Raw genomic sequence first — 19651 nt, 5'->3', positions numbered from 1 at the left:
AGGTTGTGGGGGTCAGTCTGCTTGCTTCCCGGCAGGGTCCTGACACCAATCTACAGTGACCGCTCAGTCCCACACAGACACCTTCATCGAACAGAGGGCACTCTGTCGGGCAGATTCGCTGTCAGCCTCGTATCTTACTCTCTGTCATAAAGCTCTTGTGTTTACCAGTGCATTAAATATAACCTGGCAATAGAAAATCCTCATTTTCATGCTTGAAATATATTATCTAATGGCATATCTATTTGACTTTTACTACATGCCTTTCATTCCTCTAAGTGAGGTAATTGACCTTTACTTTGCTACCCTGTGGATTAAAAGGCTGCACCACACTCTGCATTTGATATTTCCAGTCTTGCAGGAGAAGCAATTTTGATTTGCTTTTGTTGCAGAGCTGCTCTTTGGGCGGGCCCTCAAATGACAAGAAACCTTAAGGCCCAAGCCTGCACTGTAGCAGTTACTGTCTCCATCTTGTGACTTTTATTAGAAAAAGCACAGGTCACTTCATTTCTATGGCCATCTCTATGGAATCTGAGGACTGTGGGCCTGTAAGACTTCCAGAACCTTCCAGCTCAGTTTCAGATGACATATCCTCACTCCCTGTCTCCAGTGATGTCGTTTAGGGGTCAACAGCAGTCTTCAGATTTGGTTCAAGCACCTGAAAGTTTAAAATCATGTCCAAACTACACAATTTGTGTGAAAGAGAAAAAAAATTAGTGTTATCAGTAAGAGCTTTGACTTTCTGTCAACCACCTGCATGCAAACATCTTTTCTGTGATAATTTAGCCTTAGTGTTATATAGAACTCTACAAGTTAGGAATTCAGAAGCCTTCACTTTCTCTGGTGCCCCTTTAGGTTTCCTTCCCATGACCAAAACGATGACAAGAAAAATGAAGATAATGATGGTGACGGGGATGGTGATAATGACAGCCAACATTTACTATGTGCCAGACACTTTTAAATGCATTGAAGAAAATAATTTGTTATTCTTCATAATAACCTTATGAGTCAGGTACTATAATTTTCCAGTTTTACAGATGAGGAAACAGAAGCATATAAAAGTTTAGTAACCTGCCCAAGTGTCACACTGCCAGCAAGTGGTAGAACCAGAATCCAAAGTGAGGCATTTTGGATTGGAGAGACAGAAGATACCACTACAAGTTTGGATCCTCATGCATTTGGACAAGTTGAATACACAGTGAGAGTATTTTACTAATTACTCTCTTATTTCTAGAGAGTTCTCAGGCTGAATCAGTTAGCCTCTGGAGGTATAGGAGTCCTTCTACCCTGAAGGAGGAATCCCACCTTCCCACCTGGAGGGATTCAGAACCCCAGGGAAAGACAGTCAGTGAAACCTTGTTACTTAAGGAACAAAAATCACTCTCATGTGCTAACTAAAGAATCAACAGACATGGGCAGTGGATAAAGGGAGCTTCTTACTTACTGGGAAGGCAGTGAGCGATGGCCGAGGTCTTTGACCTAACAATCACAGTGAGTGTTCCTTCCTAGGGTTCCTCCTGCAGTCTACTGATGATTCTCTATCTTCCTAGTTCTGGGTCCCCCAAGACAAAGTGCTGGATGGAAATGGTGTGTTTGGGAAATAATACTAGAAAGCACTGTGAGAGAATAGGGAATAAATGGAGCAGAGAGGAAAAGTCAATCAGGGTGCTGTTCCCAGAAATGTTTTTCCAAGAGGCAAGGAAACTTGAATATTCATCCTCAAACATTCATCACTTCATTGGCTGGAGGTTGCTCCCAGGAAGTTATTTCACCTCTACCTGTTTCAAGCCAAGCACCAATCATGCTGAGGCAAGAAACCAGGATCATGGGGCACCTGGGTGGCTCAGTGCGTTAAGCCTCTGCCTTTGGCTCAGGTCATGATCTCAGGACCCTGGGATCAAGCCCCGCTTCAGGCTCATTGCTCCACAGGGAGCCTTCTCCCCCTCCCCACCCAACACCCCCCGCCTGCTTCTCTGCCTACTTGTGATCTCTGTATGTCAAATAAATAAATAAAATCTTAGAAAGAAAGAAAGAAAGAAAGAAGAAAGAAAGAAAGAAAGAAAGAAAGAAAGAAAGAAAGAAAGAAAGAAAGAAAGAAAGAAAGAAAGAAAGAAAAGGAAGAAACCGGGATCACTGCAGGGGCTATGATGCTTTTGCTGCACACTGTTTTATCTTTCCATACACTAGGTTCCATCCTCCTTCTGTTCCTTCCTGTCAAGTGACTTCAGTAATCTGTTAAAACCAGAGCCAAAATCTTGGCAACTAAAAGCAAGTAAGAAAGAACTCAGTTTTTGAAACCTTGAAGAAAAAACTATTAGCTCACTCTGTTCAAAGTATCAGTAATGGGACTCAGAATGGTAGGTGTGTGGAGAAAAACTAAACCAGTATGTTTCTATATTAAAACAAGTTTGGTTTCATGTCTTGCTAGACATAAACCCTCTAGGTCTGGGTTTTATCTTTATAAAATTAGGGTGGTGATACCTGCCCACCTCTGTCTCACGATGTTGCTAGGTAGATGAAACAACACACCACTAGGAAAAGGTACTCTTATGAATGCACATTTAGACACAGAACAAGTGGAGTGCCTGGGTGGCTTAGTCAGTTAAGCAGCCGAGTATTGATTTTGGCTCAGGTCAGGATCTCAGGGTCCTGGAATCAAGTTCCAGGACTGGATCAGCAAGGAGTCTGCCTGAGGGTTCTCTCTTGCTCACTCCCTCTGCCACTCCCCCAACTTGCACACACACTCTCTCTCTCTAAAATGAATAAAACCTTTAGGAAAAATTAAAAAATGCATTTTGAGGACAAGCTCAAAAAATGCCAGCTAATTTATTTTATTGTTATTTTTATTTCTTTGATCTTGTGTTTCCCACATCTCCACACTGAGGGAATGGGACTGGATAATTCTTTCAGCTGATGTTGACAGAGAACCCATTCTGTACCAGGCACCATGAAAGGTCTTGTTCGAGAACTGGGGGTTTATCCTGCCCACTGCCTGACCTCATGACATTCAGTCCTGATCCCTTTCCTTCATACTTTGGAGCCTCACAGTGCACTGAAGTTTCTTCTTCTTTCGTTAAATATAAAACAAATGAGAAGACCTCATGATGCTAGAGTAGTTGAGTTGAGACAACAGGTCTCTTCCTTATGAGGATTATTGTTCTTAGATTGTTCAGAAATAGTAAAATCCTAACCATACAATCTTATGTATTATAAGTGTTTAACAAATTTTTCATAATGATTGATGATGACAGAACTTATCAAAACTTATCAAGTTGACCTATTTATGAACTGTTCATGGTGGCACTTGACATCCTGTCTCATTCCAAAGTTAAAGTCTGACGAAGTCATTCACTGTCATCTCTATTTTAAACATGAGGAATGAGCCTAAGGTCAATCAAGTTGAAAGTGATCATAAAGGTACTCAAATGCAGGGCTTTTCTAACTCCAAAATACAGCATTTTTACCATAAGAAGTCAGTTCACTTTGCAAAAACAAAAACAAAACCAAAAATACCAATTTTTACAAGATTGTGTAAGTTTAGAACCTCCATACTTTGAAATCATCCAGCATATTCTAATGCCGACCTCCTAACGATAACATATGTCTATTTTCCAAGACTAAATCCTTGGCAGAAAAACCTGGCTGACCAGATTTTTCAAGCCAGGTCATAAATTTCAGGTTGTTGAACAGTTTACATAATGACTGCTTTTGGATGGTACGTCCAGTCTAGTTCAATCAGCTTGGGAGGTGGTAGAGTCATGAAGAAGTTAACATGGTGTATTGTTGGAGGGTCTTCTGGTTGCTAGTAACAACAACAACAACAATACAATTCAAACTAGTTAAACAGCTTAGAGACAATTTTGGCTCACATGTCTTGGAATCTGGGACACAGTCAGATTCAGACAGGCTGGCAGCATGGACTACACAAAGTCATCAGGATGGTGTCCCTACTACTTGGCTTTGCTCTCTCTTGTCTTGGCTTTGTCTCCTTTGTCTAGGCCGAGATTCTCCATGTTGTGGATAAGATGGCCATGACCAGTTCCAGGCCACCTGCTACCAGGTTAGCAGTACCATAAGGAACAGGCTTTCCTACCCTCATAGTCTCAGCAAGAGACTTTTCACAAGGATTAGGCCTTATTCCCATCTTCAAACCAATCACTGCGTTCCAGAAGATGGGACAGATTGGTAGGCAGAGTGCAGCCTCTCTGCTTATCCTGGGAGCTGCAGGTTGGAATCCCCCACCTAAGCCTCTCAGCCTGAGGATGAAAAGAGGTTGTCCCACCTAGGTAGTTACCAAAAGAAGAAGGAATAGGGAATTTGGGAGGTACAAAAACTACAGCATGCATGCCCTCTATAGTTTAGATCCTGCCAGAAGGTGGGGACGTAGCCAACGTAGGGCATTTTTCAAACACAGACTAAACCCTTCACATTTCAAGGATATTATCCCTGAAAGCAAGTGTAATCCACCCAAAGTGATTCAGCCGATTAGTGATTAAACCCAGGTCTCTTGATCATATATCATTTGACTCTAAACTATGACCGCAGTCCGTATTAAATTATGTGACCTTTCCCTTCTTGTGATACTTTACTTCTCACACATTTGGCACAGACCCTACCTCTGAATGTTTGATCCTATAGATGGAGAGACATTGATGATGAGAATATTGGGAAACCTCATAGCCAACTACCATCCAGTTATTTTTCCCTGATCATATCCTGTCTGTTGGATCATTTGAGAGCTCGTTGCTGTGCTTCATTTCTGTTCTCGGGGTTCTTCGTTTCTTTGCTTTAGAGCCTTTGTTTCCAATCATAAGTGACATGCAATTGAGGTCATTGGTCACAGCAAATAAGATCAGCCTCTTTTAACAGATGGTTTTTTTCTTTTCCCTTCCCTTTCTCTCTCTCTCCCTTCTTTCTTTTCTTCTTCTTCTTTTTTTAATCTGTACACTTCAACTTTTCTGAGGCTTGCTAGCAAAAGTAGGCCACCAAATAAGGGGAAAAAACAAAGGCTTTGCTGGGTGCTCTCTTCTCTATTGGATATTATTTTATTTATCAGAAAAGGGAGAATTAGAAGAAAGCTATTTCCCCAATTTTCCATACCACCCATGGGAATCTAATTCAATTTCCTCTCAAATTCTATAGTGAAAAGTAAAAATACGGAATAAGGTTGCTCTACTGTCTTCTTTTGCACAGGTGTGACTTGGTTTTTTATTCCTAGTCATAAACTGTTTATTCAGGCTGATTCATTTTTAATCAGATTCTAATACAACAATTTGAGGAAATAAGACCTTTTTTGAGGCGATATAAGTGTACATATTTAAAAGATTTCAAAACTTATCCGAGAGTCTAACCTGATAGAATCCTACACTATCAGATGGCTCTCAGCTCTTCCGCCTAAGCCTTACTGAACTCTGTGGATTTGCAGAGCACAAGAGAACTTTAGGTTTATTCCTGCCCTATTTTTTCTTTTGTCCCAGTTTCTACTAGAAAAAAGGAGAATTATATTTTTTTAACCCAAGAAACATATTAAGAATTATCATAGTATACTTCACATCAATTGGAAGTAAAAAGTAGGTGAAAGAAAGTATTTCACTTACATGGTTGTGTCAAGAGGGAAAAAAGAAATCTAACCTAGCAGTTGTTGACTGTAAACTACAAAATGGACCAGTATGTGTGAAAAGGACTTGAATACATCAGCAGTCTTCATTACTGTTTCTTACGTCAGCAGTATATTCCGCTTCTAAAAACTGGAAAGCTCTCTTAAACAGAGTGGGGCTTGTTTTCTTCAAGCAAGAGCACGTGGGGAAGTTGGCAGGCTGGGGTATGGTGTCTAAGGACACCATCAGGCCTTAGTTTCCTTTTAGCTTCCAGATTGCCCATCATTGAATGGAGCTCTCCTTCTTGTGACCATAAAGCCTGAAGTCCCTCTAGTATTTCTGTCCGGAAGACAGAAGAAAAAGGAAGAAAAGGCAAAGTGAGAGGGGTAAAAAAAAAGGCAGAGGAATGATTCCTTATAAGCTGCCCCTTTTAAAAGAAACTTTCCAGAACACCGCACTGTCACATCCCATTGGTCAGGCTATATGACATGGTCAACTGTAGAGCCAGGGGAGCCTAGGAAATGAATATTTTAGTTTTCCCATGTGTTTTATAGAGAGAGTCAAGAGAGAAAGGGATGTAAATGGCTTACAGAGAGCTAAGCCGTGGGTTTGCCCTCTCTTTCCACAATAACAGCTAACATTTCTTGAATACTTACTATCTACCAGAATCTGTGATACATACTTTACATAGGCTATTCCATTTAATCTTCGTAACAATCCTATGTATAACTCTTGTTATACTAACAAGAGTCCATATTATATGGAAAGAACCAAGATGCCCTTCAACGGATGAATGGATAAGAAAAATGTGGTCCATATACACTATGGAGTATTATGCCTCCATCAAAAAGGATGAATACCCAACTTTTGTAGCAACATGGATGGGACAGGAAGAGATTATGCTGAGTGAAATAAGTCAAGCAGAGAGAGTCAATTATCATATGGTTTCACTTATTTGTGGAGCATAACAAATAGCATGGAGGACATGGGGAGTTAGAGAGGAGAAGGGAGTTGGGGGAAATTGGAAGGGGAGGTGAATCATGAGAGACTATGGACTCTGAAAAACAATCTGAGGGGTTTGAAGTGGTGGGGGGGTGGGAGGTTGGGGTACCAGGTGGTGGGTATTATAGAGGGCACGGATTGCATGGAGCACTGGGTGTGGTGAAAAAATAATGAATACTGTTATGCTGAAAAGAAATAAATTTAATTTAAAAAAAAGAGTCCATATTATAGATAAGGAGACTGAGACTCAGACGCAGTTGCCTGCCAGGTTCATGGTAGAGCTAGGACTTGAACTCAAGACTTCAAGTTCTTAATGTTGTCCTATCTCTCTTACAGAATCTGGTTCCTTGAACAATGATCATCTTTCCTTCTGAGACTGGAGACCCCTAAATTTTCTGTTTTCTCAAAAAGAATGAAAATGTAAAGGTTTACCATGCATATCTTAAGTATCTAGGGTCATCTATTAGTTGCTAATTGGCCTTGGATTGGTTTAGTTTTAATTTAACAAGCTCTTTACCTCCCAGTCTTCAGATCAATTGGTCATGCAGAGAACAGTGGCAGTCTCAGTTGTGATAATTATCTTGCTATGTCTTTTATCCTTCTGTGCCTCTTTTCTAACCAGAGTCCTCATGAGTGTAGTAAACAGGTCATAGGACACCATCATATACCTATTCCAATCTTGGACAATGCATTATCCCAAATTTATATGCTCCTTTTTTTAATTGTACTTTGTAATCATAGTACTCTAGTCTCCTTGGCAAGCTTTAGAAATAGAAAAGGGCTATTTTTAATATTATCTAAAAAACCAATAGTTTAGTTGAGTCATGTGAACTGATGTTTCACTATGGGTAAGTTTAGGGTTTCCAGTAAGGTTTAAGTGGAACTTTTAGAGCGTTTCTTAAATGCTGTAAGGATGACCAAGTCAATTGTTGCTTAAATGTATAAGAAGGACTTCTGATCCCTGTCCCATCAATTTGGGGGAGCAAATAAATTTTGTATATTGTAAAAGATGGTAAGATCCCAGTGTCTGTGAAGATCTGACTTTATTTTATACTCCCAGAGAAAACCGTGTAACTGTATATTTCCTTGTTTAAAAGAAAAATCTAGGGGGCACCTGGGTATCTCAGCTGGTTAATTATCTGCCTTCAGTTCAGGTCATGATTTCAGGGTCCTGGGATCAAGCCATGTCTAGCTCCCTGCTCAGCAGGGAGTCTGCTTCTCCTTCTCTCTCTGCCCCAACCCCCACTTGTGTTTTCTCTCTCACTCAACCACTCTCAGTCTCTTACAACTAAACAAATAAAATATATATTTTTTTAAATTTAGAACAATCACTCCTCAAAAATAGTTCTTCCAAGAACAAAGTTCAGGAGAGTAAATCCCCCATCAACTAGGGGCCTTATTAGATACTCGGTATATGGGGAAAGAGTTAGAACAAAAGCTATATGGAAACCTGCCTTCTGGCTTTGCAGGGTGGCTAACAGAATCCTAGTACCCCTCTTTCTTACATGCTTCTCCTGTAATACAGGAATGCAAACACAAGTTACATGTCCAGCCTATTTATTGGTCTGTTAGTGTGTGGCTGCTTTCGGTATCTATTTCACATGGAACTTTGGCCATTACACAGTTTATAAAAATAAATCTTCTGAAAACAGTTTTGTTTACAAGTGGTAACTACTTTCACATTCCAGGTTTTATTCATGAAGGAAGGAGTAGGAGAATGCCTGAAAGATTTAAACCCCCTCTTTCATTTGATAGTTGAAGAACTGATCTTTTGCTTTGAAGAACTGATCTTTTGCTCTAAGAAAGAAATGATAATAGCAATAGCTTATATTAAATTATTAAGTGCTTACCAGGTGCTGTGTTCAAATATAAGTTCAGCTGTGTGTAAGAGAGGCTTACATTAACAGTGTCTTAAACAAAGTAGAAGCATATTTCTGTTTCCTTTCTCTTGGAAGTTAGGGGCCCCAAGGATGGAATGGTGGCTCCCTATGGACCCACCGTCCCCTGACGGCAGTGAAGGCTGCCCGAGGGCCCGGGTTCCACTATTTGTGGTTACTGCCATGGTCCATGTAGTCCAAGGTGACTTAACACCATGTTCATGTTCAAAGTAAAGTACAAATGGAGAAAGGAGTGTGCCCAATAGGAGTATCACAGAAATCACTCCCACTAATACACCAATGGTGGAACATAGTCACGTGGCCACACCTAGCTCAAGGAGTTTCTGGGCAATGTAGTCTTTATACAGGGAAGTTATGCACCCAGCTGAAACTGTAGTGATGTGGAAAAAGGAAGAATACATCAATTAACAGTCTCTGCTACCTTTTACTGTATCATTTAAGGCTCCCAACAACCCCTCAGGTAGGTATTTTATGATCCTCATTTTACAGAGGAGAAAATTGAGCTGAAGGAACCTGACTAAGTACCTGCTAAAGCCATACTCTTTGACCTCAGAGCCCAAACTCATCCAGTGTTTTCTACCATCTGTTTTGGACAAATACCATATTTAATTTAGTTTATGTTTTCATCTATTTAATATAAAATTCAGTGGCTTTTAGTATATTCAATAAGTTATACAAACCTCACCATTATTGAACTCCTGAACACTATCATCACTCTAAAAGAAAACCCCCATCCATGAGCAGTAACTTCTCATTTGCCCTCTTCCCAGGTCCCAGGAATCTCTCACCTACTTTCCATCTGTGTAGATTCACCTATTCTGAGAATTTCCTATAAAGGAAAGCATACATTCTGTGGCCTTTTGTGTCTGGCTTCCTTGATTTAGAAATGTGTCTTCAAGGTTTATCCGTATTGTTGCACATAACAGTACTTCATTACTTCTTCCCCCCAAATAATATTCCATTATATGGATATATGACATTTTGTTGATCCATTCATTAATTTATGGATGTTTGGGTTATTTCTACTTTTTGACTATTATGAATAATGCTGTTATGAACATTGTGTACAGGTTTTTGTGTGGGCATGTTTTCAGTTCTCTTGGATAAAGACCTTGAAGTGGAATTGTTGGACCATATGATAGCTTTATGCTTACCTTGTTGAAGAACTGCCACATTATTTTTCAAAGTGGCTGCACCAGTTTACATCCCTACCAACAATAGATGAGATTTGCAATTTCTCCACATCATTGTCGACATTACCTATTGTCCATCTTTCTTTTTTAAATTTTTTATTTTTTATAAATATATAATGTATTTTTATCCCCAGGGGTACAAGTCTGTTAATCGCTAAGTTTACACACTCCACAGCACTCACCATAGCACATATCCTCCCCATATGTCCATAAGCCCACCCCCCTCTCCCAACCCCCCTCCCCGCAGCAACCCTCAGTTTGTTTTGTGAGATTAAGAGTCACTTATGGTTTGTCTCCCTCCCAATCCCAACTTGTTTCATTGATTCTTCTCCTATCCCCTTAACCCCCCCCATGATACATCTCCACTTCCTCATATCAGGGAGATCATATGATAGTTGTCTTTCTCCAATTGACTTATTTCGCTAAGCATGATACCCTCTAGTTCCATCCACGTCATTGCAAATGACAAGATTTCATTTCTTTTGATGGCTGCATAGTATTCTATTGTGTATATATACCACATCTTCTTTATTCATATATTGTTGGACATCTAGGTTCTTTCCATAGTTTGGCTATTGTGGACATTGCTGCTATAAACATTCGGGTGCACGTGCCCCTTTGGATCACTACGTTTCTGTCTTTAGGGTAAATACCCAGTAGTGCAATTGCTGGGTCATAGGGCAGTTCTATTTTCAAAATTTTGAGGAACCTCCATGCTGTTTTCCAGAGTGGTTGCACCAGCTTGCATTCCCACCAGCAGTGTAGGAGGGTTCCCCTTTCTCCGTATCCTCACCAGAACCTGTCATTTCCTGACTTGTTCATTTTAGCCATTCTGGCTGGTATGAGGTGATATCTCCTTGTGGTTTTGATTTTTATTTCCCTAATGTCGAGTGATGCGGAGCACTTTTTCATGTGTCTGTTGGCCATCTGGATGGCTTCTTTGCAGAAATGTCTGTTCATGTCTTCTGCCCATTTCTTGATTGGATTATTTGTTCTTTGGGTGTTGAGTTTGCTAACTTCTTTATAGATTTTGGACACTAGCCCTTTATCTGATATGTCGTTTGCAAATATCTTCTCCCATTCTCTCAGTTGTCTTTTGGTTTTGTTAACTGTTTCCTTTGCTGTGCAAAAGCTTTTGATCTTGATGAAATCCCAATAGTTCATTTTTGCCCTTGCTTCCCTTGCCTTTGGCGATGTTCCTGGGAAGATGTTGCTGCACCTGAGGTCGAAGAGGTTGCTGCCTGTGTTCTCCTCAAGGATTTTGATGGAATCCTTTCTCACATTGAGGTCCTTCATCCATTTTGAGTCCATTTTTGTGTGTGGTGTAAGGAAATGGTCCAATTTCATTTTTCTGCATGTGGATGTCCAATTTTCCCAACATCATTTATTGAAGAGGCGGTCTTTTTTCCATTGGACATTCTTTCCTGCTTTGTCAAAAAATAGTTGACCATAGAGTTGAGGGTCTATTTCTGGGCTCTCTATTCTGTTCCATTGATCTATGTGTCTGTTTTTGTGCCAGTACCATACTGTCTTGATGATGACAGCCTTGTAATAGAGCTTGAAGTCCAGAATTGTGATGCCACCAACTTTGGCTTTCTTTTTCAATATTCCTTTGGCTATTCGAGGTCTTTTCTGGTTCCATATAAATTTTAGGATTATTTGTTCCATTTCTTTGAAAAAAATGGATGGTATTTTCATAGGAATTGCATTAAATGTGTAGATTGCTTTAGGTAGCATAGACATTTTCACAATATTTGTTCTTCCAATCCAGGAGCATGGAACATTTTTCCATTTCTTTGTGTCTCCCTCAATTTCTTTCATGAGTACTTTATAGTTTTCTGAGTATAGATTCTTAGCCTCTTTGGTTAGATTTATTCCTAGGTATCTTATGGTTTTGGGTGCAATTGTAAATGGGATTGACTCCTTAATTTCTCTTTCTTCTGTCTTGTTGTTGGTGTAGAGAAATGCAACTGATTTCTGTGCATTGATTTTATATCCTGACATTTTACTGAATTCCTGTACAAGTTCTAGCAGTTTTGGAGTGGAGTCTTTTGGGTTTTCCACATATAGTATCATATCATCTGCAAAGAGTGATAGTTTGACTTCTTCTTTGCCGATTTGGATGCCTTTAATTTCTTTTTGTTGTCTGATTGCTGAAGCTAGGACTTCTAGTACTATGTTGAATAGCAGTGGTGATAATGGACATCCCTGCCATGTTCCTCACCTTAGGAGAAAAGCTTTCAGTTTTTCTCCATTGAGAATGATATTTGCAGTGGGTTTTTCATAGATGGCTTTGATGATATTGAAGTATGTGCACTCTATCCCTACACTTTGAAGGGTTTTGATCAGGAAGGGGTCCTGTACTTTGTCAAATGCCTTTTCAGCATCTATTGAGAGTATCATATGGTTCTTGTTCTTTTTCTTATTAATGTGTTGTATCACCTTGATTTATTTGCGGATGTTGAACCAACCTTGCAGCCCTGGAATAAATCCAATTGGTCATGGTGAATCATCCTTTTAATGTACTGTTGAATCCTATTGGCTAGTATTTTGGTGAGAATTTTCGCATCTGTGTTCATCAAGGATATTGGTCTGTAGTTCTCTTTTTTGATGGGATCCTTGTCTGATTTGGAGATCAAGGTGATGCTGGCCTCATAAAATGAGTTTGGAAGTTTTCCTTCCGTTTCTATTTTTTGGAATAGTTTCAGGAGTATAGGAATTAGTTCCTCTTTAAATGTTTGGTATAATTCCCCTGAGAAGCCAACTGGCCCTGGGCTTTTGTTTGTTTGGAGATTTTTGATGGCTGTTTCAATCTCCTTACTGGTTATGGGTCTTTTCAGGTTTTCTATTTCTTCCTGGTTCAGTTTTAGTAGTTTATATGTCTCTAGGAATGCATCCATTTCTTCCAAATTGTCAAATTTGTTTGCATAGAGTTGCTCATAGTATGTTCATCTGTATTTCTTTGGTGTTAGTTGTGATCTCTCCCCTTTCATTCATGATTTCATTTATTTGGGTCCTTTCTCTTTTCTTTTTGATAAGTCTGGCCAGGGGTTTATCAATCTTATTAATTCTTTCAAAGAACCAGCTCCTAGTTTCAATAATTTGCTCTATTGTTTTTTTGGTTTCTATTTCATTGATTTCTGCTCGGATCCTTATGATTTCTCTTCTCCTGCTGGGCTTAGGGTTTCTTTCTTGTTCTTTCTCCAGCTCCTTTAGCTGTAGGGTTAGGTTGTGTATTTGAGACCTTTCTTGTTTCTTGAGAAAGGCTTGTACCATTATATATTTTCCTCTCAGGACTACCTTTGCTGTGTCTCACAGATTTTGAACACTTGTGTTTTCATTATCATTTGTTTCCATTAATTTTTTCAATTCTTCTTTAATTTCCTAGTTGACACATTCATTCTTTAAAAGGATGATGTTTAGTCTCCATGTATTTCAGTTCTTTCCAAATTTCCTCTTGTGATTGAGTTCTAGCTTCAGAGCATTGTGGTCTGAAAATATGCAGGGAATGATCCCAATCTTTTGATACAGGTTGAGGCCTGATTTAGGACCGAGGATATGATCTATTCTGGAGAATGTTCCATGTGCACTAGAGAAGAATGTGTATTCTGTTGCTTTGAGATGAAATGTTCTGCCTATATCTGTGATGTCCATCTGGTCCAGTGTGTCATTTAAGGCCTTTATTTCCTTGTTGATCTTTTGTTTGGATGAACTGTCCATTTCAGTGAGGGGAGTGTTAAAGCCCCCTACTATTATTGTATTATTGTTGATGTGATTCTTTGGTTTTGTTATCAATTGGTTTATATATTTGGCCACTCCCATGTTAGAGGCATAGATATTTAAAATTGTTAGATCTTCTTGTTGGACATACCCTTTGAGTGTGATATAGTGTCCTTCCTCATCTCTTATTACAGTCTTTGGCTTAAAATTTAATTGATCTGATATAAGGATTGCCACCCCTGCTTTCTTCTGATGTCCATTAGCATGGTAAATTGTTTTCCACCCCCCTCACTTTAAATCTGGAGGTGACTTCTGGTCTAAAATGAGTTTCTTGTAGGCAACATATAGATGGGTTTTGTTTTCTTATCCATTCTGATACCCTGTGTCTTTTGATTTGAGCATTTAGCCCATTGACATTCAGGGTAACTATTGAGAGATATTAATTTAGTGCCATTGTATTGCCTGTAAGGTGACTGTTATTGTATATTGTCTCTGTTCCTTTCTGATCTACTAATTTTAGGCTCTCTCTTTGCTTAGAGGACACCTTTCAATATTTCCTGTAGAGTTGGTTTGGTGTTTGCAAATTCTTTCAGTTTTTGTTTGGCCTGGAAGCTTTTTATCTCTCCTTCTATTTTCAATGATAGCCTAGCTGGATATAGTATTCTTGGCTGCATGTTTTTCTCATTTAGTGCTCTGAATATATCATGCCAGTTCTTTCTGGCCTGCCAGGTCTCTGTGGATAAGTCTTCTGCCAATCTAATATTTTTACCATTGTATGTTACAGACTTATTTTCCTGGGCTGCTTTCAGGATTTTCTCTTTGTCACTAAGACTTGTAAATTTTACTACTAGGTGATGGGGTGTGGACCTATTCTTGTTGATTTTGAGGGGGGTAATCTGCACCTCCTTGATTTTGATGCTTGTTCCCTTTGCCATATTAGGGAAATTCTCCCCAATAATTCTCTCCAATATACTTTCTGCTCCCCTCTCCCTTTCTTCTTCTTCTGGAATCCCAATTATTCTAATGTTGTTTCATCTTATGGTTGTTTCATCTTATCTTTTGAATTCTCCCCTTGTGTTTCAGTGGCTGTTTGTCTCTCTTTTGCTCAGCTTCTTTATTCTCTGTCATTTGGTCTTCTATATTGCTAATTATTTCTTCTGCCTCATTTATCCTAGCAGTGAGAGCCTTCATTTTTTATTGCACCTCATTAATAGCTTTTTTGATTTCAACTTGGTTAGATTTTAGTTCTTTTATTTCTCCAGAAAGGGCTTTTATATCTCCAGAGAGGGTTTCTCTAATATCTTCCATGCCTTTCTCGAGCCCGGCTAGAACCTTGAGAATCGTCATTCTGAGCTCTATATCTGACATATTACCAATGTCTGTATTGATTAGGTCCCTAGCCTTCGGTACTGCCTCTTGTTCTTTTTTTTTGTGGTGAATTTTTCCGTCTTGTCATTTTGTCCAGCTAAGAGTATATGAAGGAGCAAATAAAATACTAAAAGGGTGGCAACAACCCCAGGAAAATATGCTTTAACCAAATCAGAATAGATCCCAAATCATGAGGGGGGAGAAAGGGGATAAAAAGAGGTTCAAAAAGAAAGAAAGAAAAAGAAAGAAAAAAGAAAAGAAAAGAATTTAAAAAAGAAAACGAATAAAGAAAAGTATAAAAAAGAAAAAATATATATATTAGATAAACTAGTTAAAAAACGTTAAAAAAAGAAAAGGGTAAAAGTTAAAAAAAAATTAGCAGAAGAAGAGAAAAAAAATGAAAAAGAAAAAAATTAAATTAACTGCAAGACTAAAAAATCACAGGGAGAAAGCCATGAGTTCCGTGCTTTGCTTTCTCCTCCTCTGGAATTCTGCTGCTCTCCTTGGTATTGAAACCGCACTCCTTGGTAGGTAAACTTGGTCTCGGCTGGATTTCTTGTTGAACTTCTGGGGGAGGGGCCTGGTGTAGTGATTCTCAAGTGTCTTTGCCCCAGGAGGAATTGCACTGCCCTTACCAGAGGCTGGGCTGAGTAATCCGCTCGGGTTTGCTCTCAGGAGGTTTTGTTCCCTGAGCGCTTTCCGTAGACTTCCGGAGGATGGGAATACAAATGGTAGCCTCCTGATCTCCAGCCCAGAGGAGCCGAGAGCCCGGGGCCCCACTCCTCAGTGCGCCCTCAGAGAACAGCGCCCAGTAACTCCCATCTGCCTGACCTCCGGCCGTGCTCCGAGCTCATGGAGCCTGCGACTGGTTCAAGGTAAACCCGAGCTGTGAGCTTACTCTTGGCTCTGTCTCTGTAGCCGGCTTCCCCGTTCTAATACCTGCAAGCTCTACGACACTAAGACACCCCCAATCCTTCTGTGACCCTGCAGGACTTGGGGCCATGCTGACCCCGCGTGGGCTTTACCCCGGTTTAGCCTCGGAGCAATGTCCTTCAGTGGAGCAGACTTTTAAAAGTCCTGATTTTGTGCTCTGTTGCTCCGCTGCTTGCCGGGAGCTGGCCCCTCTCCCTGAGGTCTATCTTCCTGTCGCTTTGGATTCACTTCTCTGCCAGTCCTACCTTTCAGAAACTGGTTGATTTTCTGTTTCTAGAATTGCTGTCCTTCTTCCCTTCGATCTCCTGTTGGATTTGTAGGTTTTTGCAATCTTTAGATAAGCTATCTAGCTGATCTCCTGCTACCTGATGTAGTCTCAGCCTGCTACTTCCCTGCCATCTTGACTCCTCTTCATTGTCCATCTTTTTAAATCATAACTATCCTAGTGGATGTGAAGTGGGACCTCATTGTGGGTTTAATTTGCACTTCCCTAATGACGAGAGATGATAAGCATTTTTTCATGTGTTTACTGGCCATTTGTATGTACCTTCTTTTTTTTTTATTAACATAATGTATTAATTGCTTCAGGGGTACAGGTCTGTGAATCATCAGTCTTACACAATTCACAGCACTCACCATAGCATACCCTCCCCAATGTCTATCACCCACCCACCCAATCCTTCACTGCCAACCCCCAGCAACCCTCAGTTTATTTCCCAAGATTAAGAGTCTCTTATGGTTTGTCTCACTCCCCAGTCCAATCTTGTTTCATTTTTTCCCTCCATATCCCTTAACAACCCTCCACACTGCCTCTCAAATTCCTTGTATCAGAGAGATCACATGATAATTGTCTTTCTCTGATTGACTTATTTCACTTAGCATAATACCCTCTAATTCCATCCACATCATTGCAAATGGCAAGATTTTTAGGGATTTTTGGTGGCTGCATAGTATTCCATTTCATATATTCATATATATATATATATATATATATATATATATATATATTCATTCTCACAACTTCTTTATCCAGTCATCTATGGATGGACATTGAGGCTTTTTCCATAGTTTGACTATTGTGGACATTGTTGCTATAAACAAATGGGTGCACATTCACCTTCGATCACTGTCCCAGCAAGGGCTCCATCCCCCACCCCTTAGCCCATAGAGTGACATCCCTCATGGAGCTGACTTCCGGAAGTTCCAGTTTTGTTCTCCACTGCTCTACTGCTTGCCGGCAGCTGGCCTCTACCCTTCATGGTTTCTCTTCCCATATATTGCCTCAGATTCACTTCTCCTCACATCCTACCTTCCAGAAAGTGGTTGCTTTTCTCCTCCTAGAATTGCTGTTCTTCTTGTCTGTCTCCTGTTGAGTTTGTAGGTGTACAGAATGGTTTGACAACTATCTAGCTGAACTCCTGGGACCCGATGATATTTAGCTCTCCTACTCCTTCACCGTCTTGCTCCACCCCCCTGTAAATATCTTCTTTAGAGAAATATCTTTTAAGATCTTTTAGTCATTTTTTAAAAGATTTTATTTATTTATTTGACAGATAGAGATCACAAGTAGGCAGAGAAGCAGGCTCCCTGCTGAGAAGAGAGCCCAATGCGGGGCTCAATCCCAGGACCCTGAGACCATGACCTGAGCTGAAGGCAGAGGCTTTAAGCTACTAAGCCACCCAGGTGCCCCTTTTAGTCATTTTTTAACTAGCTTTTTCTTTTTTTGGTCCTCTTTATTATTGTAGTTGTAACAGCTCTTTATACATTCTGATTAAATACTGTTTTGACTAATAAATATAAACAGCTTTCAATATAGGTAAATTATTTAATTATTATATGATCTATGAAACTGAAGATCAGTTGAGTTGACAGAATTCATAAACAAATGGTCAATTTGGTTTGTGAGTATAGCTAGAACCTTAGTGCTAGTTGGGTTTAGGCCAAAGATTGCTAAAGAGAATATAGGTGAAGGAGAGGTTTGCACAAGGATCACACCCGTGATATTAGTCTTCTTGTTCATCAGGATTTTGACACACTGGTGACTCAGCAGGTCTTCTCAACCCTTCTTCTCCATATAAATCACACAGCCATCTGGTTAAAGTGCAGATCCTTCTTCAGGGAGTCTGCAGAAAGCCCAAGATTTGTAACAAGCCCTCGGGGTGATCCTGAAATGGCTGGTCCAGGGACCACAATTTAAGCAGCAAGTGTTACAGTGGAAGTGTCAAGATCGCAGTTTAGAACCACAAGTCTACTTCTCCCCATGAACCAGTCTGCTTTGTTATGCCTCAAATAGAGTGATGTCCTAGAATGAACCTGGCCTTTGGAATTGACTCTTGACTACCACTTACCAGAAGTGTTTCTTTGAGCAAATTGCTTTACTGCTCGTGGCCGCACTTTCCACATCTGTAAATTACAGGTACTTATACCTCCTTCTCCCAGAGGTAATGAGGATGAGGTGAAATAATGTAAGGGAGGCACCCATCACAGTTCCAGGTATACAGTGGAACGTGGTGTTTTCTTCTTCTGCCCGCCTTCAGTGCAAATGCAGCATTGTCAGTGGAGAGACAACTCAGTGTTACCACTGTACTTTCTTATATTGTTAGGATTAGATGGAATATTGTTACCAGAGTCTGAATCTTGGGCCCCACAATGGTAGAAATTAGGCCAGACCCAAAAGTCAAAGGCACAGGCAAGGCTCTATTGGGGCTAGAGATCTAGATGCACGGAGGTACAGCACCAACACACAGCACTTAAGCCAGCCTCTCGAAACAAACAGGAAGCCCTGCTTATACAAAGTTCTCCCGGAAAGTGTCCACTCATGTCTATTATGCTAATAAGGGAGAGGAAAGTGCTTTGTCCTGATTGGTTGGTTTTGGCAGGCAACCCAGATAGCTTATCGGTGCTTTTTGGAGTGCAGATCTTTCAGGTTTGTGGAGTCTTTTGGTTTGTCTTCCTACAGAATAGGGCTGCAGCTGTTGTTTTTAAGTTAGGCTTGCGTAATGGGCCGCATTCTGGTTCTGCGCTGGCGGAGAGGTGGGTCAGCAATAACACCCCACACAAAGTGCCTAGGCACGTGCTGTTTCTCATGTCGGGCTTATTCCTGTGGTCCCTGGTGGTCTCAGTGGCACCCTCTTCATGGTCGGTAGTCAGTCTATGTGTGTTTCATCTTATTGACTCATCAAATTCTACGTTCTTGGAGATTACGACTCTGTGTCATCTTCTGGTTTTGAATCCCATGGGCTTTCTCACGGCGTTATGCAAAGAATATCTTATAAATTAAGGCTTACAAAATGAATCAGCCCTTTTCAGTCATGGTAGTAGCAGTAGTAACTATAGAGATAATAATGGAAACTAACATTTATTAAGAACTCTCTGTCAGATACGATCTTCAGGGCATGCGTACATTAGCTTTTCAATACCCAGAACAGTTCTTTGAAACACATCTATTTATTGTCCCTGTTTTCCAGATGAGGCAGCTGAGGCCTAGCCATACTTAGAAAGACAGCATTCCACTTTTGTTGGTAAGAGCAGAGTTCTGGAGGCTGACTACCCACGGTTTAAATCCTGGTTCCATCTCATACTAGTTGGGAGAGATGGGTTTCTTAGTTTGTCAATAGGCAAAAGCATCATCTCTAATTAGTGCCAATCCCACAGTACTGTTGTAATGTTTGTACAAAATAATGTGTGAAACATGCAGAAACACTGAGCACAATGCCAGGTACTTGGAAGTATTCAGTAAACATTAGTTCTGTTTGTTTGTGTATTTGTGAAATCCCTTATCCAAGGGTCTCACGAGTCATTGGCAAAAGTGGGACTTGAACCCAGGGCTGACTGCCTTCACAATCAATAACTCATAATTTCTAAATGATGTTGCTGCAGGTCCCCATGGCAAATAATGTGTTGAGGTGGAAACCAAAAATTCATATGTCAGAGTGAAAAGAAA

The 19651-nt window shown here is 40.2% G+C and overlaps 1 protein-coding gene across 8 annotated transcripts in view; it reads left to right on the top strand.

Moving 5' to 3' along the window:
* The window catches only part of NTNG1 (netrin G1), a 341042-nt gene that overhangs the window by 231239 nt on the left and 90152 nt on the right, over positions 1 to 19651 (top strand). The window lies entirely within an intron of this gene.

This window comes from Mustela erminea, chromosome 10, assembly GCF_009829155.1.
Source record: "Mustela erminea isolate mMusErm1 chromosome 10, mMusErm1.Pri, whole genome shotgun sequence".
Classification (NCBI taxonomy): domain Eukaryota; kingdom Metazoa; phylum Chordata; class Mammalia; order Carnivora; family Mustelidae; genus Mustela; species Mustela erminea.
The sequence above is the reverse complement of the archived record's forward strand: the minus strand, read 5'-3'. Positions and strand labels throughout refer to the sequence as shown.